The following is a 14298-nucleotide window of genomic DNA, read 5'->3' as shown; positions in this document are numbered from 1 at the left end:
AGCACAGCCCACCCCAGCTCCTCTCCACACTAGCCTCCTAAAGCAAGGTGTACTTTCTTCCTTTCCACACCCCACAGGGGACCCACAACTGCTTGATGAGATCTAAGTGGAAGTTGGCTGGAGGCTGGAGGGCTGAGAAAGCTTCAGCTTTTCTGCTAACATGGGACCAGTGTGGCTGGTGCAGCCTCTTCCCTTTTGCTCCCAACTTAATGGCAGATGCTCTGGGACTCTCAAGAAGCAAAGATCAACATGGGAAGGGAGGATGATGAAAGGAGACAGTGCCAGGTTCCATCGGCATCTTTTAGCATCTGAACCAACACTTGAAGTCTCGTACCACAAGGCCTCTTGTTATGTGGGGGGAAAGTTACCTCCTACAATTTAATCCTTATACAGGAGCTCACCATTACTTGCAGTCATTACCACTGTCAGTTCAGTTCAATTCAGTCACTCAGTCGTGTCCGACTCTTTGCGACCCCATGAACTGCAGCACACCAGGCCTCCCTGTCTATCACCAACTCCCAGAGTTCACCCAAACCCATGTCCATTGAGTCGGTGATGCCATCCAGCCATCTCATCCTCTGTTGTCCCCTTCTCCTCCTGCCCTCAATCTTTCCCAGCATGAGGGTCTTTTCAAATGAGTCAGCTCTTCGCATCAGGTAGCCAAAGTATTGGAGTTTCAGCTTCAACATCAGTCCTTCCAATGAACACCCAGGACTGATCTCCCTTAGGATGGACTGGTTGGATCTCCTTGCAGTCCAAGGGACTCTCAAGAGTCTTCTCCAACACCACAGTTCAAAAGCATCAATTCTTCGGCACTCAGCTTTCTTTATAATCCAACTCTCACATCCATACATGACCACTGGAAAAACCATAGCCTTGACTAGATGGACCTTTGTTGACAAAGTAATGTCTCTGCTTTTTAATATGCTATCTAGGTTGGTCATAACTTTCCTTCCACGGAGTAAGCATCTTTTAATTTCATGGATGCAATCACCATCTGCAGTGATTTTGGAGCCCAGAAAAATAAAGTCAGCCACTGTTTCCACTGTTTCCCCATCTATCTGCCATGAAGTGATGGGACCGGATGCCATGATCTTAGTTTTCTGAATGTTGAGCTTTAAGCAAACTTCTTCACTCTCCTCTCACTTTCATCAAGAGGCTCTTTAGTTCTTCTTTACTTTCTGCCGTAAGGGTGGTGTCATTTGCATATCTGAGGTTATTGATATTTCTCCTGGCAATCTTGATTCCAGCTTGTGCTTCCTCCAGCCCAGCATTTCTCATGATGTACTCTGCATATAAGTTAAATAAGCAGGGTGACAATATACAGCCTTGACATACTCCATTTCCTATTTGGAACCAGTCTGTTGGTCCATGTCCAGTTCTAACTGTTTCCTCCTGACCTGCATACAGGTTTCTCAAGAGGTGGGTCAGGTGGTCTAGTATTCCCATCTCTTTCAGAATTTTCCACAGTTTATTGTGATCCAGACAGTCAAAGGCTTTGGCATAGTCAATAAAGCAGAAATAGATGTTTTTCTGGAACTCTCTGGCTTTTTCGATAATTCATCGGATGTTGGCAATTTGATCTCTGGTTCCTCTGCCTTTTCTAAAACCAGCTTGAATGTCTGGAAGTTCACGGTTCACATATTGCTGAAGCCTGGCTTGGAGAATTTTAAGCATTATTTTACTAGCGTGTGAGATGAGTGTTATTGTGCGGTAGTTTGAGCATTCTTTGGCATTTCCTTTCTTTGGGATTGGGATGAAAACTGACCTTTTCCAGTCCTGTGGCCACTGTTGAGTTTTCCAAATTTACTGGCATATTGAATGCAGTACTTTCACAGCATCATCTTTCAGGATTTGAAATAGCTCAACTGGAATTCCACCACCTCCACTAGCTTTGTTCGTAGTGATGCTTCCTTAGGCCAACTTGACTTCACATTCCAGGATGTCTGGTTCTAGGTGAGTGATCACACCATCATGATTATCTGGGTTGTGAAGATCTTTTTTGTACAGTTCTTCTGTGTATTCTTGCCACCTCTTCTTACCTGATACAAAATTCCTCCCCCAGCAGCTGGGGAAACATCCCTCCTGGAAATTACAAACTCCTTTCCCCACATCACCTTCTTTGAAAACTAATGCCTTTTCTCCTTCTTGCTAACACAGTGCATTATCCACTCATCTTTTTAGTAAAAGGGTAGAATCTTAAAATTGTATTTCTTGGTCGCATGGAGGTTTTTTGCTTATATATGCATGACTAAATAGGAAGTCAGGCACTAACTCTCTTTAAAAATGTGCATGCTGCATGCCACTGTGGGGTGGGAGAGCACAGGCTTCAGAAGGGTTCAGATACTGTCCTTTCCTAAGCATGACCTTGAGAAAGTGACCACTGTCAGAGTTACTCCAATGGAAAAAGTGGGAAAAATAATGTTTAGTGGTTGGATTATTGTGAGGGCTGAGTACATTCATCAATGCGATGGCTCCTGCTAATAAAGAATCATGGTAAGGGAAACCACTCCAAACTTATAAATGGTGCCAGTGACTGGCTGTTCATATCTCACACATAGCTCTACCTCATCCATAAATAAGAATACTATAGTTCTTGGTGCTGTGGGCATTGCCTGAGGTACTGTATATAAGCCCAGAACCCTGCTGGCACATGGTGTGTGTGTAATAAATGTTGGCTGTTATTAACTCTTATTCATCTGTTCCTTCCTGCCCATAACCCTCCGTGGACGGATTAGGGTGGGATTTGCAGGGCAGATTCCTGGAACAGGATCTGTTGGAGGATACCCTTCATTGCTTGCATTTTGGTTGAGGTACTCAGACTCTGGGAGTCTAAACCAAGACAGCCTAGGAAGAAAAGGAACAAAGTGAGCTTACAGTTGCTGAAAGGGCTACTCAGTTATTGAATACTAGGTCCAGCTGCACTATGTGCTATGCTGTGCTTAGTCATGTCTGACTCTTTGCAACCCCATGGACTGTAGCCCGCCAGACTCCTCTGTCCATGGGGATTCTCGAGGCAAGAATATTGGAGTGGGTTGCCATGCCCTCCTGCAGGGGATCTTCCCAACCCAGGGATTGAACCTAGGTCTCCTGCACTGCAAGCCAATTCTTTTATCATCTGAGCCACCAGGGAAGCTCACGAATACTGGAGTGGGGAGCCTATCCCTTCTCCAGGGGATTTTTCTGACCCAGGAATCGAACTGGGGTCTCCTGCACTGCAGATGGATTCTTTACCAGCAGAGCTACCAGGGAAGCCCCAGCTACACTATGACTTGGGGTAAAAATTTTCTTCTCAAGAACTTTTTCAGAAGCCCAAGGGATGAAGAGAGTCTCATTTGGAACAGAGGGCAATAGAATGACAATCATATTCTAAAGGAGACATTATGTTATTGTGACTTTAGATTCATATTCCCTCTTTTCCTGAAAGAGTCAGAGTTTGCTGGGCTACCACAGTTTTCTTCCCCCTTTATTGTAACCTGCGCCTTAGTTATCACATTTGGAGGTTTGAGTAGAGAAGTCAAATTCATTCAACTACACGAAACTAGAGCCACCTGGTTTCTTATAGTCCAGCCTTGTAATTCAAGGCGTCTGTATAATATGTCAGACCTGATGCCCAATAAGAATTGTTGATCGGGTGCTGGTATATACGTAGAAAAAAATTATACTATGGTACAAAATTATACTATAGTAGACAAAGAGTGCTGGCCTCACCTACTCCTTGGATTTTATATAGTAAATCAGTATGTAAACTGCAAAACTCAATTTATTTGCAGATTGTCTTTGTGTCTACATTCATGCCTTCTTCCTGGCTAATGATTGTTCTGGTATTTGATAAACAACTGCATTATAAGATAAATACCTAGAAACCTTTCTCTTAAGCTTTGCCACCTTGTAGAAATGGACCAGCAGACAACAAAAAATCCTGGAAACTATTTATCACCAGAAAATACTCTTTTTCTAAGGATTTATATGTGTACTGCTTTTATAGGACAGTCTTTTGATCATATTTATAAGCCACATCTGATGTAAAAGAACATTATTATTTATTTATTTTGTTTCCCAGGAGCATTTAAATTCCTGCTCTATGCTAACAGAGATGTTCTGTACTCAGGACCACAGAGCAGCCCTGTAAGTTTATACCAGAACACAGAAGATGCAAATATTTAGTGTGTGTTTTCGGCTGTATATGTAGCCATCAGAAGCTGTCTGTAATGCCTAAGCAATAACATTCTGATGTCTTGGATATTTGTTTTCTGATTTACTGAAAAGGTATCATAATCAGAAAGTGAATGGGAGTGGGAAAATGATGAATCCAAAGAAGCACTGACAGATTTTCAGTCCAGAGCTCTGAGCATGCTCGGAATAACCAAGCTCGCCCAGAAAGATGGCAAGTTGTTCTGAGCTTGGAGGAGAGAAACAAAGAACTCCACCCCTTCCCTCCTTCTCTCCTGCGTTCCCCCTCCAACTTCTCCTCTGACTGGCTCCCCTAGCCTCCCAAAGGAGTATATGTTAAGAGAGATCATGTCAATGTATGACAAAAACCACTACAATATTGTAAAGTAATTAGCCTCCAACTAATAAAAATAAATGGAAAAAAAAATAAGAGAGAGATCGGAGCTCAACCTGGGAGCCCCTGTGGAGCATGTCTCAGAACCACAATCATTTAGGCTCAGGAAACAGGTAATGATTCCAGTGCATGCGCCCAGCTGCCCAGCTTTCCCAGACAGAAAACCATGTCTTCTTTCCTTTTCCTGCTGTGAACATTATTCACCTGTCATTTCCCCCCTCAGTTTATTAATACTATGAATACTGGATGGAGACGAATTAGAACAAATGAAAGGAAACTTCCTAGCTGTCTAGGATCTGAAACTACAGGCACGTGATGGGTCACAAACAGTCAACCAAGAATCATACAAAATAGGTGAGGTGGCAAACATGCAAAGGCAGCTTGGTGGCCCCCAAAACAACCTCACTCCTTCCCTGGGCAGCTCCGACATACTGCACCCTGCTGCAGACTGTGGCCCATGCCTCCTGCTTCCTGGGTACCAAGGTCAACACAAAACACAGAAATGAGGATCAATGCAATGCTATTCTGAAGGATATGTGTATCATGCATATGACCTGTATGCAGGTCAGGAAGCAACAGTTAGAACTGGACATGGAACAACAGACTGGTTCCATATAAGAAAAGGAGTACGTCAAGGCTGTATATTGTCACCCTGTTTATTTAACTTACATGCAGAGTACATCATGAGAAACCCTGGCAGGAGGAAGCACAGGCTGGAATAAAGATTGCCAGGAGAAATATCAATAACCTCAGATATGCAGATGACACCACCCTTATGGCAGAAAGTGAAGAACTAAAGGGCCTTTTGATGAAAGTGAAAGAGAAGAGTGAAAAAGTTGGCTTAAAGCTCAGCATTCAGAAAACTAAGATCATGGCATCTGGTCCCATCACTTCATGGAAAATAGGTGGGGAAACAGTGGAAGCAGTGTCAGACTTTATTTTTCTGGGCTCCAAAATCACTGCAGATGGTGATTGCAGCCACGAAATTAAAAGATGCTTACTCCGTGGAAGGAAAGTTATGACCAACCTAGATAGCATATTAAAAAGCAGAGACATCACTTTGTCAACAAAGGTCCGTCTAGTCAAGGCTATGGTTTTTCCAGTGGTCATGTGTGGATGTAAGAGTTGGACTATATAAAGAAAGCTGAGTGCTGAAGAATGATGTTTCTGAACTGTGGTGTTGGAGAAGACTCTCGAGAGTCCCTTGGATTGCAAGGAGATCCAACCAGTCCATCCTAAAGGAGATCAGTCCTGGATGTATATTAGAAGGACTGATGTTGAAGCTGAAACTCCAATACTTTGGCCCTCTGATGCAAAGAGCTGACTCATTTGAAAAGACCCTGATGCTGGGAAAGAATGAGGGCAGGAGGAGAAGGGGATGACAGAGGATGAGATGGCTGGATGGCATCACCGACTCAATGGACATGGGTTTGGGTGAACTCTGGGAGTTGGTGATAGACAGGGAGGCCTGACGTGCTGTAGTTCATGGGATCACAAAGAGTCGGACATAACTGAGTGACTGAACTGACTGATTCTGAAGGAAAGCACTCCCTCCCAGAAAATAACAAGTTTTCTTGAAGAATACTGATTTTTGAGTCTTACTATATTATTTATATTATATAATTAAAAAGTAAAAACAAGAAACTGAAATGTTGTCAACATATTGGTCATTTCTTAAATACCAAGGACCTTGATGAGTGCTTTTAACAGATGTCCTATTCAACTCCAATCACTCCCCTGCCAGTCTGCAGAGGCTCAGAGGTCTGGATACTTCTGAGTTAAGGTTTTGGCACTCACATATGGAAGAGCCAGAACCCCATGGCTGGAGACTGGCTGGGACCCTCTTGCCTTGATTTGAGAACAATCCCAAAAGGTCATCCCAGCTCCAGAACTCCCTGCAGGAATTGGTTGAGGCCCCTGCAGGTCAACTCCTCCCTCTGCTCAGTTCTGGTCATCTCACTTCCCTGTAGATGGATCTATGGAGACCACTGAGCAACTAACCATCCCTATTCAACTCTCCGAATCTGTGTCCAGGGCATCCCATCTAATAAACAATTTTCTAGCCTTCAATTTCTTCATCTGCAATATGTGGTTAATAGCAGTATCTGTGTCATAGGACTGGGGAGACTGTACATATATGTACTGTATATATGTACTATATAAAGTTCTATACAACACCAGGCATATTGTAAGCATTTAATAAGTAGTATGTTTTTACAATGAGAATTATGTTAAAATACACATATATAAGTCATTAAAATACTTTGTCATGTCACATGTCCCAGTTTGGGGTTTGGTCAATTACAATTATCCAGACTGTGGGGTATATTGTAGTATTCACAGTTGTTTGTTCCTTTGCCATAGGACTTGGAGGACTGTCCTATGGACAGTCTACACTGTAGATGGAGCATGTGTCCTGCATGTGTCCCTGACTTACTGTCACCCTTGGCCACGTGATTTACTTTAACCTGAAGAGGCCTTGTGATTTTCTGCCAGCTTTCTTCCTCTTCCTCTTTGTCACACAGATCCAGGGGTGCACTAATAAACTGGCCCTCATAAAACAAAAACAACAAATGAATTTTGATTTGTACTGTCTGTCAATTCCCAAGGTTCATATATATAGTTGATTTTATTTTATTTTTTTAATTTATTTTTATTAGTTGGAGGCTAATTATTTTACAATATTGTAGTGGTTTTTGCCATACATTGACATGAATCAGCCATGGATTTACATGTGTTGATTTTAGGTCACCAACATGGCATCACTGAACAGAGTTGGGGAAAGGTGTGCATCATCAACTCTTTAGAGCTGGGGCTGTTATGAGCCAGGTCAGAATGCCACAGGGCATATCCCACATAGTGGCTGGGGGCCTTAGAAAGAAGATATATAGAATGGAACTTGAGACTACTTCCCATGATATGAGCAAGAAATCAACCTTTGGTTTATAAGCCACTGAGATTTGGGGACTTGTCTGTTACTGCAGCAAAACTAACTAATACAGATAGCAATTATAATTTTCCATTCATGGTTTTAATTTAATCAACCTCCCATTTTACCATGGACCAGTCACAGTGATTCATGCCAGGAAAATGATGATAAAGGAGACAAAATCCCTCCTTCAAGGAACTGTCACTGCATTGCAAATACCACCATTCTGATCTTAATAACATCACATTTAAAAGTTCTCTCCCCTAGGCTTTCTAATGAAGCAGAGGAAGACTAGAATATTCTAACAACTAACAACAGAAATGTAGCCTCTCCACTCAATAAGGGAAAATGAAAAAGCGTCTACTTTCCTAGCAAGTCTCAGCCAGTTCTGGCCAGAGTTTGAATTTCAGAGATAAACCACACAGACTCTATCCACCAAACTTCAAATATTTCTCCATCTTAGACAGAAAACTCTCAAAATGGAGATGCAAATCAACATGGCAGGTTTTTTTCAGCAAGGAAATAGAGGAGCCATTTTTTGCCTCAGAGCAGAGGAAAAAAACTGTTGCCTCACCCCAATGTTCATAGTTTCTTGGTGGAAATTGATTTGCCACATCTCTATGGTTTTTGCTTAGAGTGCTGGAAGCTGTGAAAGAATTCATGCAGCAATTGCTGTGACTGAAGGCTTGAAACTTTAATAAAGTGGCAGGCACACAGCCTGGAAGGTCAACACCACGCTGCTCAAGGCTGAGCATGCCTTTCTGTGGATATTCTAACCCACCACAGGCGTGTTGTCAGGCAGTTACTAGGTATTTACACCCAAGGATCAAAAATATGCCTTCCTTGGGCTAAGTTTTTGTGCAAATATTGGATTTGACATCCTGGAGATGGATTATAGCACAGATCTCCTTTGTGTGTGTGTTGCCTTTTCTCCTAGGTAAATTCTAGGGCCCCAAACAGCAGACTCTGAGTCCTTTTCTAGAAAGCTGTATGGATCCCCCAGCTGTCTTCACATTCACACTGTTCTGTTGTGTTCTTCCAAGTGGCGTTACAGCATTCTGCTTAGTCTGATACTACCAGGGAACAGGTGAAGCAAAACAGATTGAGATCTATAAGTTTTCAGTTCTTAATAGTATTTAAATGTCCCAGATAGAAACTCTCAGTTTCAACAATAAGGACTTTTCACTAAACAGTTTAAAACATGGTCTTAGAAATATATATGAAAAGGTAAAAAAAAAATCACTAAACTATTTTTCATATAGAAATGCTTTGTGCTTTTCAGAGACTGAATTGTTAGGTGCTCAAAAGAGGAATGACTTATTCTTTCAAGTTTCTTGGCAAGAGCAAGACTTTTATTTATTTTAAGAAATAACTTTTCCCACCTTATTTTAAAGGCAAAACATGTTCATTTCAGAAAAATCAGAAAATTAAGAGACTTAGAAGAAGAAAAGGAAAATTTCAGTCTCATCAGAGACACACTACTTATTAATAGCCTTGACAATGAACCCTTGATGTTTATCTTTCAAAATTTTGTATACTCTTATAATCAAATATGTATGTCTCCATACAGTGTATATCAACAAAATGGACTTCAGGTCATATACTCACTGATGTCTTGAAATCTGTCCTTTTCATTTAATATGATATAAATATTTTTCCATCTGACTAAGTACTCTACCATATATCTAATAGCTAAATAACACTAATCGCTAAAAAACACTTGGGTAATATTTACTACATGGCAGGCAAAGCTTTATACATCTTAACTCATCTTTTTTCACAAAACAACCCAGCAAAGGTAGATACTATTATTATCCATATTTTTTATAGGTGAGAGAATGAAGGCAAGGGAGGTTAACGGTCCAACGTCATAAAGTTGCTAAGAAGCAGAGCAGGGATCCAAACCTAGGAAGCCTGCAGCCAGAATCTGTGCTATTCACTGATAAACTGTAGGATAACCCAGGGTGTAGGTACATCACAATTTATTTAAAGAATCTCCTATTTTAGCATATTTGGTTTGTTCCCATCTTGCTGCAAAGAGCTAAATGAAATTCATACAGGAAATATGTGAATACATTCTTGATTATCCCCATTTCCAAAAGTGAAACTGCTTGGTCTGCAAACTTTCCTAGAGAGTTTTAAAACTCATGTTATCAAAATGTCCCTTTATGTGATCATCTAACTTACACTCCTGCTGAAGGTGATATATAGGCAGATATTCTCGCCTATATATCTCACTCCAAATATTGTAATTTGTATTTACCTTTGTAATCTGGTAGGCAAAGAATGGAATCTCATTTTTTAAATCTGCATTTTAAAATTACCAGGATGGATGGGTGAGTTTTTTTTTTCTTCAAAAGCTTCTTATTGATATTTTCCTATTAATGTGTAAGTTCCCACTGGTATTATTTGTGAAGCCCTTAGTAGAGGTCCTAACCTATGGGGTGCTACCTAAGTGTGTATTACATAAACTAGTTTCTTTCCACTGCTGATGACTTAGACAAGGCTGGCCTCACTGCATGTATTTGCTTACCTAGAAAGTTTAGGGATCCAAAACTGAATAGTGATCTGGAAAAATTCAGGTGGTCCATTGAATAGGAAGTGAAATCATAGATTGTTATTAATAACTTGAGTAGATTATGGCCAGAATGTCTGATTCATAAGATCTCTACTGTTCTACATGTATAATTATTATTTTGTGGACAGATACAAGTACATGATAGCTTCTGGTAAACATGCAATAAGCATAAGGGAAGACTATACTCTCTTTTTGTGGGAGAGAATATATATAATACAAAAATGATATGAATAATATAAAACTTTGTAATATATTTGTAAACACAATTTAGCTTGTTAATTGCATTATTCAGATAGCCTAAATTTTTGTTATTTGTCTACTTAACTTACAATATTCTAAAACAAACAAGTAATCAAATTTCCCACAAAGATTGTCTTTGATCCTGTTCTCCTTTAGTTTTGCTTTCTGTATTTGTGGCTCTGTTGTTTGTTAAATCATATTTATACCTTTTAACATAAGAGCTTATCCTTCTATGTTTCACTTAGTTCTTTTGATCTTAAATTCCATTTCATCTGATATTGCTATATATATATATACCCTCCTCTCTCTCATAAAACTTTGCTCCTCTTTTATTTCAAAACTATATTTGTTTTTAACTCAATCTGATTTTTTTCACTGTCATTGGGAAATTCGAGCTATTTACACTTATTGTATTAATTGATATAGTTGGCTTTATTCCACCAACATTATTTATATTTCTATTTGTTATAATCTGTTTTTCCTTTTTAAAAAATTTGGGGCTTTATCACATTTCTTTTAATATCTTAATCCCACTCACCAATTAATTTGGATGGTTTGCTGCGCTTTTCCATGTTACCTTCGCATCTTGTCATCACATGTCAATCTACATTTTTCCATTACTGAGTCAAAATTAACTAATAACTTTGATTCACCTTTCCTACTACAGTCCCCCAAATGCTTCACTTAATGTATCTCTCGGAAATTAAGAAATGCCATTCTAAAAACCCTTGGATGAAACTGATAATTGAAACTGAATTTATAAATTATATAGATATTGAGGAGAAATAGTTTATGAAAATATATTACATTAAAAAATATGATTATTTGGAAGAGGTAGGAAACCCTAATACTCGTTATAACAAGGTTCCTACTAGAAATACTATTCTTAGATGGAACTTGGAAAACCAGCAACATTTTTTCCCTTCTCCCTATCCTGACCTCCTAGACCCAGAATAGAATCTTTTCCATCTCTAATACACTTTCAAAGGTAAGTCACAGCGGTGGCCAGACCATAAAAGAAAGAAAAGGCTTTTTTTGCACCTAAGTGCTTATATAAGGATGGCTTGGGCAGCTGATCTTATGTTCTGAACATTCAATGATTTCAGTGTCTTTTTTCCCTAGTATTACGAGTTGCATGGCAGGATACAGTGATCTCTATCTCTTTTTAATTTCTTTCTTTTTTTTTTTTTTTAGAACATCAAAGAATAGCTAAGCTAAGCAAGCCTATAAATGACGTTGAAGTCACAAGTTTCCTTTAAACGTTACTGGTAAACAAATACAACTGGTGGCATTTCCATCTATTCCTCAGCCTTTGTGACCCTTTGGGAGCAATAAAAGCCACCCTGTGACATCTATACCACTGAGCAGCTTTGGGGAATGTTCACTCCAGGGAAGTACCTGTGCCTCATAGTGTCACTGACAGCAGGGCTCAGTCACCAGATTCCAGGTGAGCTGGTTCAGTCTGTGGATATCAATTCTATTTCTTGACGTTGTAGGCAGAATAATGGCTCCCTGAATGTCCATACTGAAATCCTTGAAACCTGGGTTATCTTACCTCACATGGCAAAAAGAACTCGGCAGATGGGATTAAGGTTTTGGACCTTGATTCTAAGAGATCATCCTAGATTATCTTGCTGAACCAGCCTAATCACACAAGTCCTAAAAAGTAGAGGATCTTCTGGGCTGTACAGTCAATGAGAGAGTTGTGACTATAGAAGAAGAATCAGGTATACCTTTCCACTTCAACCTGTTATGATCATCAGTTTATAAGTACCCTGAAGTCTCAGCTCACCTGAACTTTTACTTATCTTGGAAAATCTACATTTTTCAAAGACATGGGGTCATTGGGAGGTTGGGAAATGTTAATCACAATATCTGAATTTTTATTCTGACCATAGGACCCCATGAACAACATTGAGGCAGATATTAACACAGCTTCTTTAAAAAGCTTTTTTAGGTAAAAGAGTGCACAGGAGAGACCACTGCACATCCACTGGACTGACAAAACTAGGTGCTGGTGAGGATGAGGGCCTCACACATGCTAATGAGAACTACAATGGCAAAACCACCTGGGAAAACCGATGCTTTCTAGGAAAGTTAAATATACAGCCACCCGACATGACAGCATATGTCCACAAAAGACTTAGATGAAAATGTTCATAGCAGCTTTATTTATAACAGCCTCAAGTTGGAAACTGCCCAAATGTCTATCAGCAGTAACATGGATAAATAAATTTTGTATATTCATACAATAGAACACTGCTTAGCAATGAATACATTCAAGCTAATGATATACATGAAACATAAATGAGTTTTAAAACATTATGTTGATTAAAAGTGAGACCAAAAGATACATATTGTCATTTATGCAAAGTTAAAGAACAGAAAGAACTAATCTATGATGATGGAAGTCAGGAAAATGGTGACCTTGGTAGGTAGGAAGATTGGAAAAGTGTTTTGTGAAATTCTCTGAGGGAAGATTATGTTCTATATCTTGATCTGGGTGCTAGATATATATATACACACACATATATATTAATAGATGTAAAATTTATAAATATAAATATAATTACATATAAAAATTCACTGAGCTATAAATTTAAAGTTTGTATATTTTACTGGAGATATTTTATGCTTTTTATTTTAAAATGAAATTTTTTTCCCCCAAGGATAAATACTCTTTGTATATAAATACTCTTTGTATATCCCATGATGTGGGATAACTTTTTTATTTCCTAAAAAAAATTTAGTGTTTTTTCAGATGACCTTATTGTTTTTCAACTGAATCTCTGAATTTAAATAGACACCTATCAAATCCTCAAGAATCTTATAACTGACTACTAAAAATATTTCACTCAATATACTTGATGTTGGGAGCTGTTGCTGCCTTGGATGAAGACTGTCATCTCTTAGCCTTGCCTCTGACCATGTTGTCACTTCTCTTCTGTTGCAGATACCCAGCAGCATCTGAAATCTAGCCACATGGCATCCACTAACTCTGGTGTGTATATCCACTCACAATGATGTCACTTTAATTTAAAAGATGTATCTGGTTTGATAGATAATAAGGTCCTGTATAGCACAGGGAACTAAATTCTGATAGTTCCTCTGATAAATCATAATGGAGAAGATTGTAAAAAGGATATATATATATGTATAACTGAATCACTTTGCTGTATAGTACAAATTAACAAAATTGTACTTCAATAAAAATAAAAAGATGTGTCTGGTTGAAGGTCCTTTAAGAGGAAATGTGTGCCTAATCTGAAAAGTGGTAATTTCTCAGAGGGAGCAGGAATGACTGGGGCTATGGGGCAAAAAATGGAATGGCTTACACCATCTCTGCGGTATCTCCACCAACCCTCAGAAATGATCTGTCCTTTTAGGAAGGCACAAATCCCATAAGGCTTGAAATACACATGTTCTTTCTGGTCAACTTATGATGCCGTAAGTTTGTAGGAATAAGAACTTGTGAACAGACATGCTTGGTTTGACTATGAGTTTGAAATGCACACGATCCTTTCATTTTGATGATAAATCCACATATTACTTCTCTGACAGTCTTAACATTTAACTTATAAAGCTTAAATATAAAGAAATTGAATTATCCTTAACATAACTACCATGGCTTAAATTATTCTGGAACAAACTAAAACACAACCTTACTGTTCTAATAAATGATCCTCGTCATTGGCAAGAGAGAAACTCTTTGGGTTATCTTAAATAGCTTCTAAAACATACTTTGGTTGTTTCCCCGCAGTACTGAAAGGTTTGTTAGGATCCAGTATAGGTCAATTTTCCATCCAAAGTAAAATCAATAGTGATCATCGATATGGTTCAGAAAAAATAGATTTAAGCCATGTCTGATTTCTTTTCACCCTTTCCTCGGCATCTTTGTCAATCCATCTCCAGGCAAGTGAATTGCAGCTCCAGCCTAGTGAAATGGGAATGGTTTCCATGACAACAGATTTTCGCTCTGCTAGT

The 14298-nt window shown here is 39.1% G+C and overlaps 1 protein-coding gene across 9 annotated transcripts in view; it reads right to left on the bottom strand.

The window, feature by feature from the left end:
- The window catches only part of TRIM9 (tripartite motif containing 9), a 118308-nt gene that overhangs the window by 54173 nt on the left and 49837 nt on the right, over positions 1-14298 (bottom strand). The window lies entirely within an intron of this gene.

Source organism: Cervus elaphus, chromosome 12 (assembly GCF_910594005.1).
Source record: "Cervus elaphus chromosome 12, mCerEla1.1, whole genome shotgun sequence".
NCBI lineage: Eukaryota > Metazoa > Chordata > Mammalia > Artiodactyla > Cervidae > Cervus > Cervus elaphus.
The sequence above is the reverse complement of the archived record's forward strand: the minus strand, read 5'-3'. Positions and strand labels throughout refer to the sequence as shown.